The 14,412-nt window shown below is 38.5% G+C and overlaps 1 long non-coding RNA gene across 1 annotated transcript; it reads left to right on the top strand.

The window, feature by feature from the left end:
* The first annotated feature begins 1,532 nt into the window (after nucleotides 1-1,532).
* Nucleotides 1,533-3,347, top strand: LOC132077706 (uncharacterized). The gene is made up of 3 exons (XR_009419108.1): nucleotides 1,533-1,572; nucleotides 2,262-2,361; nucleotides 3,199-3,347. It is a non-coding gene; the product is annotated as an uncharacterized LOC132077706 (long non-coding RNA).
* Nucleotides 3,348-14,412: the final 11,065 nt, after the last annotated feature.

Here is a 14,412-nt window from a genome sequence, read left to right as displayed (position 1 = left end):
TTTGGGTCACTTTTTTTTTTTCTTCCTGCAGTTGCTCAAGTTCTACCAGTTTGCTAAAATCTACTCATCAATGAAAAAGAAAATGCCTGTTTCTTTCTTCTTCTACTGTTTTTATAATTTTAGAAACGAGATGGAAACAGCTGTAGCTCTTTATCCGATGACCCACACTAAAGCCACCATGTAGTCAACAAATGGCTGCACATTGTCTCTCTGCATACACACAGATTTACTTCCCTCCAATCCTTCTGCTAAATCACATTTTGTGACTCCCTCAGCACCGTGGGACACTGCAGGGAACATTTAAGAGCAAAAGAAAAACCAAAACATCCATTTATGGTCTGCGTAATATGGGTTATAGTAGTGTACCCCTTTATTCCCTTCAGTGGCATAATCGAACCATGTGGCTGGAGTCCTGCATTAAGCCCCTCATTACAGTATTGGCTGCTTTAAATGGTGAGCACTGAAGCCAATTTTGTTGGCTGTGCTATAATTAAGCCTTCTCCCTAACCGTGTAAGGTTCTCTGTTCTCCACAGGGGTATTTTTCATGTCAAGTGAATTCTCGGAATAAACCCTAGAGCTTTTATCACCTCCTTATACAGCTGTGAAAAGCAGCAGGGAAAAAAAAAGTAAATTAGCCTTTCACGTTTTATTGATACCTGTGTTCTACCTGACTGTCAGGAATTTCATAGTGGCACTAAATACTTCAGAAACTCTTCAGTTCTGCTCTTTGAGACAGGCTGCAATGGATCACTATCCCATGCAACAGATACATAATCCACAGCAGTATGCAAATCATCTACCAATGGCACTGACTCATTAAACTCTTTAAATTGGGATAAAAAAACCTCAAAACCTACCAAGTGAAAGCACTAAAGAGCACACACATTACATGATGTGTCAAAGAACCTTCAGGAGAACAACAGTCCAACAGCAAGTGCCAGAGAAAGTAATTGTTCTGGAAATTAAATGGAGGGTGGTGCTTTCTGAACCAAAGTGTGAGAGCAAGTTTAACCATGCCAAATATTCTGCAGCTATTGAGAACTGGAGAAGTTTGTTGGCATTTTTGAACGATGTTCTTCCAACTATAGACAATCTCCAACACTGCAGCAAAAAATTTCAAACATGAAATCAAGTTATTTAGCAGGGTAATGAAATATTCTTCCTAGTGCTTGCAGATAACCAGCATATGTTCTTCTTTTAGGAATGCAAGGCACAGTTAAATTACTGGGTACTAATTTACTATCACTAGTACCATCAAGAACTGAGACTTTTAAAAAACTGGCCCTGATCCATTCACTCTTCAAAAACACTATAAATTTAGATGATGTTTTTATAAGTCCAAGAGTAAAATTTCATGGTCTGGTAGTTTGTAATAGTAGTTTTGACTCATAAATAGTCAATATAATATCTCCTCTTAAAAAAGAGTGGAGGGAGGTGACTGGGGCAATTATACCTTACTATTTAAAACACCTGATAACTGCCTGAGGGCCTTTTAAAGGTCAGAGTTATCAACGATGTGGAAAAAGGCAGTGGGCTAAGAAGATACTTGAGTTGTCTCAGAGGTAAATTAGGTGAGGCAAAATTATCAAAATTTTAATAATTTCTTCGTTAGGTAAGTGTAAGTTAATTATTCCAGATTTGCTTAGGTATTTGAGACTGTGATCCATAAAAATTATTAAATTTGCAATATGGCAATTCAAATAATTTTGAAAGAAACTAAGTGAAGTCTGTATGGGTTACAGTAAGGAGACTTGTTAGGCTGGGAAGAGAAAGTAGAAGGCAGTTTTAAGTTGCATCTGGCTTCACTGGTGATTTTACACACAGAAAAAAAATGTGCTCTCGAAATTCTTTGATAGCACATATTAGGAGCTATCATCAATTGAGAAAGGAACATTTTCCAGAAAGAATAGAATGACCTTGGGAACTGATATAATAGAAAGGAGCTGTAGCTGAATAGGAAAGAAAGGCGCAATCATGCATTTAGAATCTAATAACAACTAGCTCTAAGAATGCAGTAGCTCTAAACAACTGAAGAGCACAATGTACAGGTATTACCATTTGTGGCAATGGGTTACAAATTTGATATAGCTGTTAAAAACAAAATCAAAAATTTTAATTGAGGTATATTCTCTATTATACCACTACAGAATAAAAACTTGGTATTTTGACAACTTAATTGATTCATAATAAAGTATAATTAAATCTTTTTGGAAAAGACATGAGGGATGAGAAAATAATATAATGAAATTTACATGGTTAGAATAAGGATGGAAGGCTGAGCACGAAAGAGATCCAATTGCTCCTTCTACGATGGGATGGAAATGGTGGTAGCCATCAGGAAAAGAAGAAACCTATTTAAGGTAAGAAGGTCTCCAAGCATAAATACTTGAATTGATGTCTATAAAATCAGCATTGAAAATTCTCTGGCAGTTTAAAGATACTTGTAAATGTTAAAACACAGAAAAGGTGTCAAGCGGGCAAAGACTCAGGTGGGCTTTGTCTCAGTTATGAATGAGGTTCTGTGTCACCTTTGCTGTGGCAGCAGCTAGCTGGGCACAAGGCCCTAGTCAGTAACATTGTTCCCTTTTCTGTCAGAGCATACTTTAGTGTGCATTCCAAAATATGTTACTGACTTTACTCACGACTTGACAAGTTGGGGAGAGAAATATATGAAATATGAGGGTTATATGCCATACGAAAAAGACTTCTGAATCTTGCCCAGGGTCTATTTAATCTATGTATTCACATAAATATAGTAAGAAAATTGTTCCAAATCTGTTCGTAAGTACGTATGTTTGGTGGTAGCTTTTTGGACACTGCGTGTCAGCTGGAAGAGTCTGTCATATCCTTGCTGAAATAGGATTCAGAATAGTTTTCCTGGACAATCTCATGTCAAAACACATCTGTCACAATCAGCTGCTAAGCATAGTTCAGGCCTGTAAAAAAATCAGACAGACAAGTGAAAATATTTAACAGTGCTGAAAGCAAAAAGTATGTCTCTAGTTCACTGAATTCATGAAAATATGCAGAGTTTGGTAACTTTAAGATTTGCTCATCTTTTATTTTGGGCAACAAGTGCCTTGGGACTTTATGGCAGGGCATGCCATAGGGAGACAGATACCTGCGACCATGTCCCTGCAACAGAAAAAGGGGGTGAAGCCAAAATAGAAGACCTCTTCACTCTTCACTTATTTCAGACATTCTGCTGAGGTTGCTGAATCCTGTGAGTTGTGTTCCTCAGTGAAGGAGTGCCTGCATGTTGTATGACTGTGCTAGGTGGGTAAGAAGCCATTAAGTCAAGCTGTGGAGTTCCAAAGCTCAATAATAAAATACAGATCTTATTGAAGTTACTGTACTAGTCTGTGATGTCTGATTCTTAACACTTAGCATTCAACTCAGGCTTTAGCTAATAATTAGGTAAATAAATTGCCACTTGACACCTGCACGTCTTTACTTCTTCAAACCTTCCTCTGCCGAGAATTCACAGATTTGCACCTTTCAAAGAGGAACTGAATATAAATGTTATGCTGTGGCACACTGCAGATACATTTTTACTTTCTGCTCCATCCCATATTTTGTAATGAGCAAAAAAAAAAAAACCAAAAAAACCAAACAAACCCAAACAAAACCACAACAACCAAAAAACCTCTCCCTGCCAAAAACCCAAAACTTGTGAGTCAATGTTCAGCAATATGTTCAATATTTTGTTAGTTGATTTAGAATATTCTTCCAAATGAAGCATGTTCAAAATATTTTACAGAACTAAAAGCTTTGTGTGACTGCAGCACAAAAACATAATCTGTTTTGGCTAAAAAAAAGGAAGCCTTCTGTTTTCCTTACAACTGGGGCCAAACCAATTTTAATTTCTGACTTCTTAATTAATGTTAAATACAATCTAGACTCAGTTTCTCATTAAAAAAAACAACTGCAACATTTGTAGATTTAGTCCACTGTTTTATATTTTAATTTGAACATTTTAAGTATGAGAACAGTTAAATTCAAAGTCTTCATAGATTATATCATCTGTTAATGGAAATCTATATTTCAGAGCTATGCAGAGCATGGTTAATAACTTGGCAATTTTACAAATTGGCCATTTCTTGTTTATTTCTGCTGTATGGATGTCTCAAGGTTCTCTGTGGTAATAAAATAAGAATTTCATTTTATAGCAGAAGGCAAGTATTAAAATTATTTTCATTATATCCCAGCATAACTTGGGAAGCTTTCACAATTTTTCATGAGAAAGAAAGGAAGAGATTGGCCATCTGAGATATGTGATTCAAGTTCATCTGATGCTCTCTGGAGACCTAGGTTTGTGCTAGGACCTTGGTAAAGCTGTTAGGCACTAAAGCAGTTCCCCAATCTCTGGTAGGTGAGTTAATTCCTTTAATTACTATACACAGTAGTGTAAATGTGTATACCTCTGTCACTACCTTTCACTAGATTTTGAGCTGCTCTCCATGAAAAGTCTACTATGGGATGAGATTACTTGTGCACTGGAAGTGCTTGTTTTCCCCACAGATCACAAAGGAAATATTGGATAAAAAATGAGAGGTAGACATCTGTGCTATGTGAGTCTGAAATTGACGAAAAAAGTTAAGCAAATACTGTATGTCATAAATTAATCCTGTGTAAGCAAGTTACTCTCTAGTTCAGGGTGAGGAACAACCAGCATGAAGTCCAGGGTATGGTAGAGCACAGTGATGGAACTGAGTCATTCATATGCAAGATGAGTGTGAAAATGACATAAATATCCTTGTTAGTAAGTTTAGTTTCAGTCTTAAAAGTGAAGAATTTTTTGCAGTGAAGTTTTTATTACACCAAGCACAGTAATGTAAAAGTTTGTAAAAGTTTTGAATTCGGGTTTATTTTGGGGCATTTTGGGCGTTTGCATGTTTTGTTTTATTTTGGTTTCTTGGTTTTTTTGTTTTTTTTTTTTAATTTTAAGCAAAAATTACGGTGTCCAAAAACTCTCCGGGGACCCACTCTGCTTTAGCAAGGGCAGGAAGAGTGGCCTGCAACCCCAGGGCAGGGGGTGCTGGGAGCCAAGGGGGGCAGCCAGGCAAGGGCCCCCCAACCAGGGGCTGGTAGCAGGGCAAGGTGTGCAGGAGGTCTGATAACAGGGACTAAGTCTGGCGAGGGTCCTGGTCAACCCAGGCCGGTCTGTAGTGGTGAGGCAGGTACCAGGCAGGACAAAGAAGGTGCAGTGCCAGACACACCTACAGTGTACCTTGGGCATCCCACAAAGGGATGCCCAAGGCCAAGGTCCCAGGCCAAGGTGTCCCAGCCAAGGCCAAATGTCTCTCTCAGCTCCTTCTCTCACCTGAGCTGTTCTCCAGCAGTTTGTTCCCATTTTGCTTGACCAAGCTGTGTTAAAGCAGCCCAGCCAGCTCACCCTTGGGAAATGAAGGAGATGGATTCACACAGGGCCTTGGCAATGTTACTGCATACTTTGTAAAGACTAGAAAAGATTTTTTTGACTCTAGAAATTACAGAGTAAAAGGGAATCAAAGGGCAGGAAAAGAAACGGAGACACTGAGCTTTACATACAAGCACAAAGAATGATAGCGGAAAGGTGGCTGAGTCCTTCTCCTCCTACCCAGCATTTCAGTGAAACACCATTATTTGCAGCATGGGATCATCAGGTTAAAATAAAGAAGCAGAGGACTGAAACAAATATAGAAATTTTTTGAGGACAGTACAAGTAAATCTTACGTATAAATTATATTTGGCTTATAAAAGTTTTCTAAGAGTGATATGCCTTCCTTAATTCCAACACTGCTCAGTCCCTCTCAGGTAAGAGAGCTTTTCCTATCTGTTAGCATCTCAAAAAATTCTTGTGATTTGAGAAACGACAGTTGCCTAAAACTTTATCAGAAGCCAGGTGTTTCCTTCCATTGCACAGAGCTGTTGGTTAAAAACAGTAAGTTTTCACTTTTTGTAGGGGGCTTTTGCAGTCTTTTCTGAAGGCTGAAGCTGTTTGATTTGAAAGCTCAGAGCTAGACAGTTGTTATAAATAAGCATGGCCTCATTGTTTTTCTAGGCTTCTAGCAATATTTGGTGGCTGAGATCTGATACATAGCTGGGAATAAACTTGTTATTTTCAAATCATAATCAAGAGATGGCCCCTGTTAAAAATTGTCATATTCTACTGTCTCACCTGAGAGAGTGACTGTGAAATTTTCTGAGATCTTTTATGTCCACTTATCTCTGCTTTAACATCCAACTCCTATAGGTTAAATAATTTCTTCATGCAAAAAACTCTTATTTTCTAAGCTATGTAGCTTCTGGCAGTTTTGTGTCATTCTGAAAGAAATTATAATAGCTTCTTACTATTTTATAGAATCGGGATGTACCACTTTTTGCTTGGGTGAGGTATGGAATCTTCCTCATTTGGCCTAAATACTTTGGTGTGACCAAAGCACAAACTCATGTGTCCCAATACTGCTTTTGGTAGCATGAACATCCTCTTGTAGCTGTAGAAGAACTGAATTTCTGTGTCAGTGTGTTATTACCTTCACTTTGTTCCAGTCTGCTACTCTTTGTGACAGGTTGTGGTGGAGAAACCCTAGTCTAGTGAAGGCACCATGCAGATTCATGCACTAATGCTTTGTGTGCTGACTGTTCCTGATGCTGGTGAATTTCTCAAGGTCTTTCTGCTACTAAAAATGGGCTCTGAGTAAGTGCTATGGAGAATGGCATGTGGTGTAAGCTCCCATTTATTAATGGGCATATCATGAAACTGGTGAGTGACCACCAGTTACTGGGCTTAAGTAATACACTGACAAGCATGCTGAGCTCACTATAAATAATAAAATACTTCAGTTTGGTAGGATTGCCCAAATAATATTTCCCATACAAATAACATGAAAGAAAATGTTTACATTCATAGTCATATAACTCCCTGTCCACTGAAGAATTTATCCCAGTTTTCTGACTGCCCCTAAAACTCTTCACCATCTCCTTAAGCTGGATTTTCCTGGTTTGTGTGTGTCCTTCTTTCTCCTCTCCCAAAATCACAGAGCTGAAGTATCCATGATGGTGACAGCACTGCTTAGGATAAATTTCATTGGAGGTATTGTCCTGGAAAACATTCAAGCCAGTAGGAGGAAAAATTTCTTTGGGGGATAGATAGCGTTTTATTAAGAGCCTGCCGAAAGAAAATGGGCTGAAAATGCATCTTTTCTGCAGCTAGCAAGATGTCATTTAGGATACACTTATTGCTTCCCAAGAGAGACAGTAGGTTGTAAAATTTGTAAGTTTTAGTAGGGGCTGAGTTAGACAGCATATGGATATAACTTCTTCCTGCTTTGACTTTGATGTTTATACCTTATTGAAATTCTATTTCTTTTAATCAGCATTCTGAAATCTGGAAAAGCATTAGGCATAGATTAGCATAAGACAATGCATCAACATTGTCAATACAGCTGTTATGGCCAGGATACCTTGCAGGAGGGAATGCACGCACTTGTGTCATTCAAGCATTTGCTGAGCTACAGAGAAGGAATTTTGGGGGTCAAAAATGTTTGTTTAAGGGTTGACAAAATTCCCTTCAAATCTCTTCCTAAATATTTATCTCCTTATCTTGGATCCCACTGTCATGGCCTAGCTGCTTAAATCTCCAGAGACTTTGACAGTGCTATATGTTCTGCTCTACAAGTACTGCTAGAGAGCAGAAGGGGTGACCAGAGTGTCAGAGATCACAGATTTTCTTCACAAGGGTGTTCAAAATGAGCCTAGAGGGACTGGCACGTGTAGATGCATAATTCATCTGTGTCTTTGCACAGGAGCAGAGAAAGTACTGGGGAACTCTTATCCCACTCCACTCACAAATCACTAAACTCTTGGCAACATGGAAATTTAAAACACAGATAAGCACGGTGGCAAATGATTTAATATGGATTAAATAAACTAGTGAAAGTACATGTCCAGTAGCTGAGGAAAGCTATTGTTATTTCCCCATTTATCTGAAAGCATGTGCTTCTGCCCAATATTGGCCTATCTTAACCACATCAGACATTGGTGGTGGTGATCTCCCTGAAATTAATATATTTCCTTAGCTTCCTTTCCTTGTTATTTATTTTCTTCTGTTCATTTTACGTTCCCTGGTTTAGCTGTGTTATTAGCAGTTTGCCTAGTTCCACTTGTTTCTGCAAACTAGTTAGTCCATCACTAAAACATGATGATTAAAAACACTGCCTTACTTGGTGAAATCTTGGGGAAGAGAAAGATATTTGGATATGTAGTCATGTATCTGGTCTGTAGATCAGTCACGGGGTTTTTTTTTCTTTCAAATACTGATGTGCAGTATGTAAGGTATAAGGGTAATTTTGAGATAAATATGTAGTAGTTAGCCACTTAGAGAGATTAGACCCTGCTTTTGTCCTCATCATCTTAGCTACAGCTGTCTCAGGCTACAGCATTGGCTTTCACAGATGTACAAGGCAGCATGACTGCAATAATTCCTAAAGATTTTGGAAACTAAAACACAGGTCCCAACAGGCATCACGTAGTTACACTTTTCCCCTCATACATCCATAATCACTGCAAACTAAAATCCCTCTTCAACTGCCACTTAATTCTAAAGATGACAAAGGCCTATCTGTGCTGCAGTTGCCAATGATCTACCATAAATCATAGAATAATTTAGTTTGGATTATGGCAGGCCATCAAGTCCAACTCAAAGCAAGGCTATCTTCAACATTAGATCAGGCTGTTTGGGGCTTTGTCCAGCTGAGTTTTAAAAATCTCCAGCATTTGAAATCTCCACTGCCAAGACTAGCATTAAACATGTCCCGGTGTGCCAGTTCTATACAATTTTTTGAATGCTTCCAGGAATGGTGACTCTACCACTTTATTAGGCAACCTGTACCAATGCCTGACAATCCTTTCAGGGAAGAAATTTTTCCTAATATCCAATTTAAACCTACTCTGGAGCAAGTTGAGTCTGTTTCCCCTTGTCCTATCACTGGTTGCCTGGGAGAAGAGATTGGGTCCAATCCTGACTACAAACTTTTTCAGGTAGTTGTAAAGAGTAATAAGGTCTCCTTCATTATCCTCCTTTTCTTCAGGCTAAATAACCCATTTCCTCAGTCACTTCTCATGAGACTTGTGTTCCAGACCCTCCACCAGCTCATTGCCCTTCTCTAGACCTGCTCCAGCACCTCAGGGTGTGCCTTGTAGTGAGTGCCCCAGAACTGAATGCAGGATTGAGGGTGCAGCCTACTCAGCACCAAGTACAAGGGGATGATCACTGCTCTGCTCCTGCTGGCCGCACAATTCCTGATACAGGCCAGGATGCTGTTGGCTTTCTTGGCCACCTGGGCACATGCTGGCCCATGCTCAGATGATTGTCTATCCCCCCACCCAAGTCCTCTTCTGCCAAGCAGCTCTCCAGTCATTCTTTCTCCAGCCTGCACTGATGCTGGCGTTGTTGTGACCCAAGTGCAGGACCCAGAACTTCACTTTACTGAACCTCATGCAATTGGCCCATGGATGCAGCCTGTCCAGATCTCTCTGCACAGCCTTCCTACCCTCCAGCGGATCAACACTCCTGCCCAACTTGGTGTTGCCTGCAAACTGACTGACAGTGCACTAGATCCCCTCATTCAGACATTTCATTGGTAAAACAATCAGAATGAGTCCCAGTGCTGATCTCTGAGGGACACCTGTCACCAGATGCCAACTGGATGTAACCCTATTCACAACCACTCTCTGAAATCAGCCAGCCAGCCAGTTTTCACCCAGCATAAGGTATGCCTCTCCAAGGCCTGAGCAGCCAGATTCTTTGGGAGAATTTTGTGGGAAATAGTACCAAAGGCTTTACTAGCTTCTAGTAGATATCTACCTTTGCCTCCATTTCTTCACAGCTATTTTTTATCCTCTTTTCCTTTTTTATATTTTTTCCTCTGCTGAACATAAGTTACTGCACATCATTCAAGCAGCTGGTGGAACTCTGTTTTGAAATTCTAGAGATCACTTACCATTATCTCTTCCCAAACTATAAAGGCACTTCCTTTGTCATCTCTATTCTCCACTTAAAAACCCTGGTGGTTTTTTGTTGGTTTTGGACTTCTGTAATATTGCTGCCTTGAAAAGAAACCATGTCAGAAATGTGTGGAGGTATTAAAGAACATTTTGCTATTCTTTGAGAATTCCTCTATGGCAGCATATAAAGATTTTGTCTGTGTTGACATAACATCTTTGACTAAAATGAATTGGAATAGGATTTGTCTGTTTAATAGCATCACCCTAGGAAGAGCTGACATCATTTAGTTGTGGGATTTTAGTATATGAAATGATTGCTTTTAAATATTTTGTCTGGAGTTGATTTTGGAGAATGTACTGGAAGGTGCTTCATGTACTACCACATGTCACAACCATGCCATGAAACAAAAGTATGCAGTGGGGAGCAGCATGAACCCGAGACTACGGTTATTATGTCACTAATGTGGCCATTAAGTTTTCATGTTAAGATTTATTATGCTGTCATTACAGCACTTTTGGTTTTGATGTATCAAACCACTACTACAGTGCATATTTGTTGACATCTCATCTGTTTTAGAAAGGCAAACGATTACAAGTTACCAAGGAAACTAATAAGCAGTATGCAAGAAATCGACTGCACAATTTGTTTTGCTGGATAGCAAGTCACTGCTGTTTTAATGTCAATTAAATTACTCCTACTCCTCACACTGATAAAATAAAAACAAACCATGTACCATTTAAAAAAAATTATAGCCATATCCATTTAGTAAATGGAAATGAGCATTGTATTGTAGCTTATATGAAGATGGAAGATAAAGAGGGATGCAATTTGTTGAAGGTTTTCTGTACTTTATATACCAAGTGCTTTATTTTATGACTATAGAAAATCTTCTGTTCCATTAAGTCCATAAGACTACATGACCACAGACCTTAGAACCTGAAGGATTTTTTTAAGATGAGTAGATACAAACATGCTTCCTTACTTTGAATTGCCTGGACAGTTTGATAAAAAAGAATTTCATTCAGACCTGCTGTTGAGCTGTACTGTGAAAAGAGAAGTTTGGAGTAAATCATATCAGTGGGATTGAAATTGATTTAGGCTGGTGACTCAGATAAAACAGGTCACCTGCCCCAACTCCTGAGCAGATTACACTGAGGAGCTGTACAATGCCAGGAATGAAAATCAAATAGTTTAATTTTTTTGAAAGCAAGAGGAGATCCTCAGGGGACTATACTTTTTGAAGCCATAATAGCTGTTGTTAGGTATTGTTGTGTCTATTTTCTGTGGAAGAAATAAAAGGGACTCTCTGTAGCCCTAGAGAGCATTTTTTCATGGTTCTGACCTTCAAGTGAAGGACCACGAATTTTTAAAATAACTTTGAATATTCTTTGCTATTTTTTTTCCTGCCCTGTTCTCCTGAGCCTTATGTATTCCAGAGGGTTTGGTTCAATGAGTTATACCACATCCCCTTTCCATATATGTGAGCTTTCATTCTCGGTAAGTTCCCCCATAATATTTGCAAGGTAGATAAAATATAAAGCAAAAACTGCAGCTGCCTTCTCACTGCTTAAACTGACTGTCAGTGACCATGGAAGGCCAGGAGGGTGTGTGTAGCTGAGTCCCAGGGGAGACTGCCAGCTGAGCAGGATGTGCTCACCTAGAATGGAAGGAGCAGAAGGTAGAAAAAAGGTTATAATTTTGAAGATATAATTTTGTGGGGTGTTGCTACCACAATTAATTTGTTAGATGGATTTATTTTCTCACTAGTTGGATTTGTCATCAGTGGCAGTAGTGCTGCCTTCACTGTAACCATTGCTCATTGCAGCTTATGCAGAACAGATCCAAGTCTGCTACAGCCAATCTCATATTATCTACTTTGTGTACACCTTAAAAGGACTAGTCTTTCTTCCTTATATCAGTTATACTGAAATGAAAATAAGCATGAGTACTTCTTGATACTGAAAACCTTCAAAAATATGATATTAGCTGGGTAATATTTCTTAATGTCTGTGATAGAAAGGACAGGCAAGGTGTTGTGCCTGTCACTTTGGCTTTGAAATCCCTGAAATCATGGGAGATGTGAGAGCATCAGCTGAAAGCGTTTTTAGCTGCTTTCTGTTTGGATAGCATTTCTTCAGAAGTAATCTTGGTGGTGGGATTGGTGGGTTTAGACCAGTTCTAAAATGAAAATCAATAATTGCCTGTGGCAAAATTAGATCAACAAGCTGTCTAAACTGCAGGTGCAGGTATTAGTGAGGCAGTGTGCATGAACACAGGGGATAGCTGGATAGAGTGTAAAAGAAGTGGATACAAATGAATTGGTGGAAAGAAAAAGATAGGAATTGTATGTTGAAAACTAGAATAATATAATTGTTTCTGGGTTTTCTGAACTTTTAGTTCTTCTTTCCAAACCATGTACTGAAAGTAATGTTTTCACTGATCCTGTCAATAGTCCTTGTTCCCCTCCGGTTTGACTTGAATACCTGGGGCTGCTTTTGCAAAAGCTCTCATGGGAAATGGTGGGGAAATAGCTTCATGGCTACCTTTTTAACATGCTTCCACAAAAGATGTGAAGTTGCTGAAACTTGGTTGCACAGAAAAGTCAGAAAATCCCATTGTGAAGTATTAGATACCACAATATATATTTTACTGGAGTATACAGATATTACACTTTCATTTTGTTTTGCCATGCCTGCAATGACTGAAAATTTAAATATGATATTATTTACTAAATATTCTATGAATTTGGAAGGTAGATTACAAGTATGCAAATGGACTAGGAGTGTGCTGCAAGATTTAAAAAGATGGAGTAAGTATATAATTCAGGAAAATATTTTCTGCAGAGGAAAAGATGTCATCATAAATAAGAAACTGTTGCAACAAATACAACTGTTGAGTGATTAAGGAATTGAAGAGAATGAGACTGAAAAAGAATTCATTCTCTAGCATCTTCTAAAAAGTAACCAGAATTAAAATTAACACACACAGTGTAATCAGAAAAAAAATAATGAAAAATTATGAAAAGACAAAATGAAAATACAGTCAATAAAAGTATTAATCAAGGACAATAGTTACAAGATGATTTTAAACTTATCAATCAAACTTTAAACAAAGGAAGAAAGTGGAGTAAAGTCTAGATTCAAATTAAGGAATTAAATTATATAGTAACTCAGGCAGCTGTTTCTAGATTTGTATAAGTAGAAGCCAGTCCATAATTTTCCCCCATGGAATAAAGATGATAATTTCAAAGGATTACTCCTGGCTAAATGCATTTTACATAAATGCATAATGCAAAAGTATAAGCTGCAGGGAGAAACATCCTGGTTATATACAAAGTTAAAATTATGTGACATTTGAAGTAAAGCTCAGAATATGCATATATGGAACACAGAGTGTTTATTTCTCAGACTCAGATCAACAACAAGTTGCTTTCATGACATCTACTTTCACAAAAATGCCTTAAAGCTCAAGGCTTAAGCTTGAGGAGGGGTCTTCCCTAGCAGAACTGAAGTGTTCTTTGACGGTCAAGAACACAAGTCAGTCAATCAATCAAAGGCAGGATAGAGGAAAAAAAAAAAAAAGAAAGCAAAATACAAAAACATATTGGGGCAACTGAATGAACTGGTTTTGAAGGCATGAATTTCTTCAGTGTGGTAAAAGAAAGGGAATGACAATCATTAAGATGTGGCTGGGTTGAACAGCACTTGGAACAGAAATAGTGTGAGCTTTCATATGAGTTTCTAATGTACTTTCAGTCAAGTGAAAAGGGTATGCTGAGGAGAATAAATGAAATATTCATGTTTTCCTAATGAGCATCAAGGGTCCCTCAATTTTCTGTTTGATATTACTCTGTCCAGACAACTTGAAATTAGATCACAGGTGGGAAAGCTGCAGGGAATAACACAGGATCACAGAATATTCTGAGTTGGAAGAGACCCGCAAGGACCATAAAGTCCAATTCTTTAAGTGAATGGCCCAAATGGGGATCGAATGCGTGACCTTGGCGTTAATAGCACCGTGCTCTCACCAACTGGGAGAATGCTTCAATCTATCACAGTGATGATAAGGTGATATCAGAGACTGGCAGGAACCTGTAGGAAACAGCAGGGAAGCTATGGACTGGCAGACTGGCTCCTAGCAGCTGAGTAGTTTTACTCGCCAATGGTTGTTTACTTGTCCCAGACTGGAATTTAGGATCAAAAGGGATTTTTAAATTTTAGAATTCTAAATCTAGAGGAAAGCCTGAGGGGATTTTAGAAATTGTTGTGGTGCTGCTGGGAGATGGCTCGATTAGAGATGCTAAGGGAGGGAGAGTAAATGCCAGAAATGAAGTCTGTTTCTTATTCATAAGATGGGGGTAATTTCCCCTCATTGAAAACACTACCATTCATGAAAATAAATATTTTTTTAGACACTTAGTGCT

The sequence above is a fragment of the Ammospiza nelsoni genome, chromosome 1 (assembly GCF_027579445.1).
Source record: "Ammospiza nelsoni isolate bAmmNel1 chromosome 1, bAmmNel1.pri, whole genome shotgun sequence".
Taxonomy (NCBI): domain Eukaryota; kingdom Metazoa; phylum Chordata; class Aves; order Passeriformes; family Passerellidae; genus Ammospiza; species Ammospiza nelsoni.
This window is presented reverse-complemented; position numbering and strand designations above follow the sequence as displayed.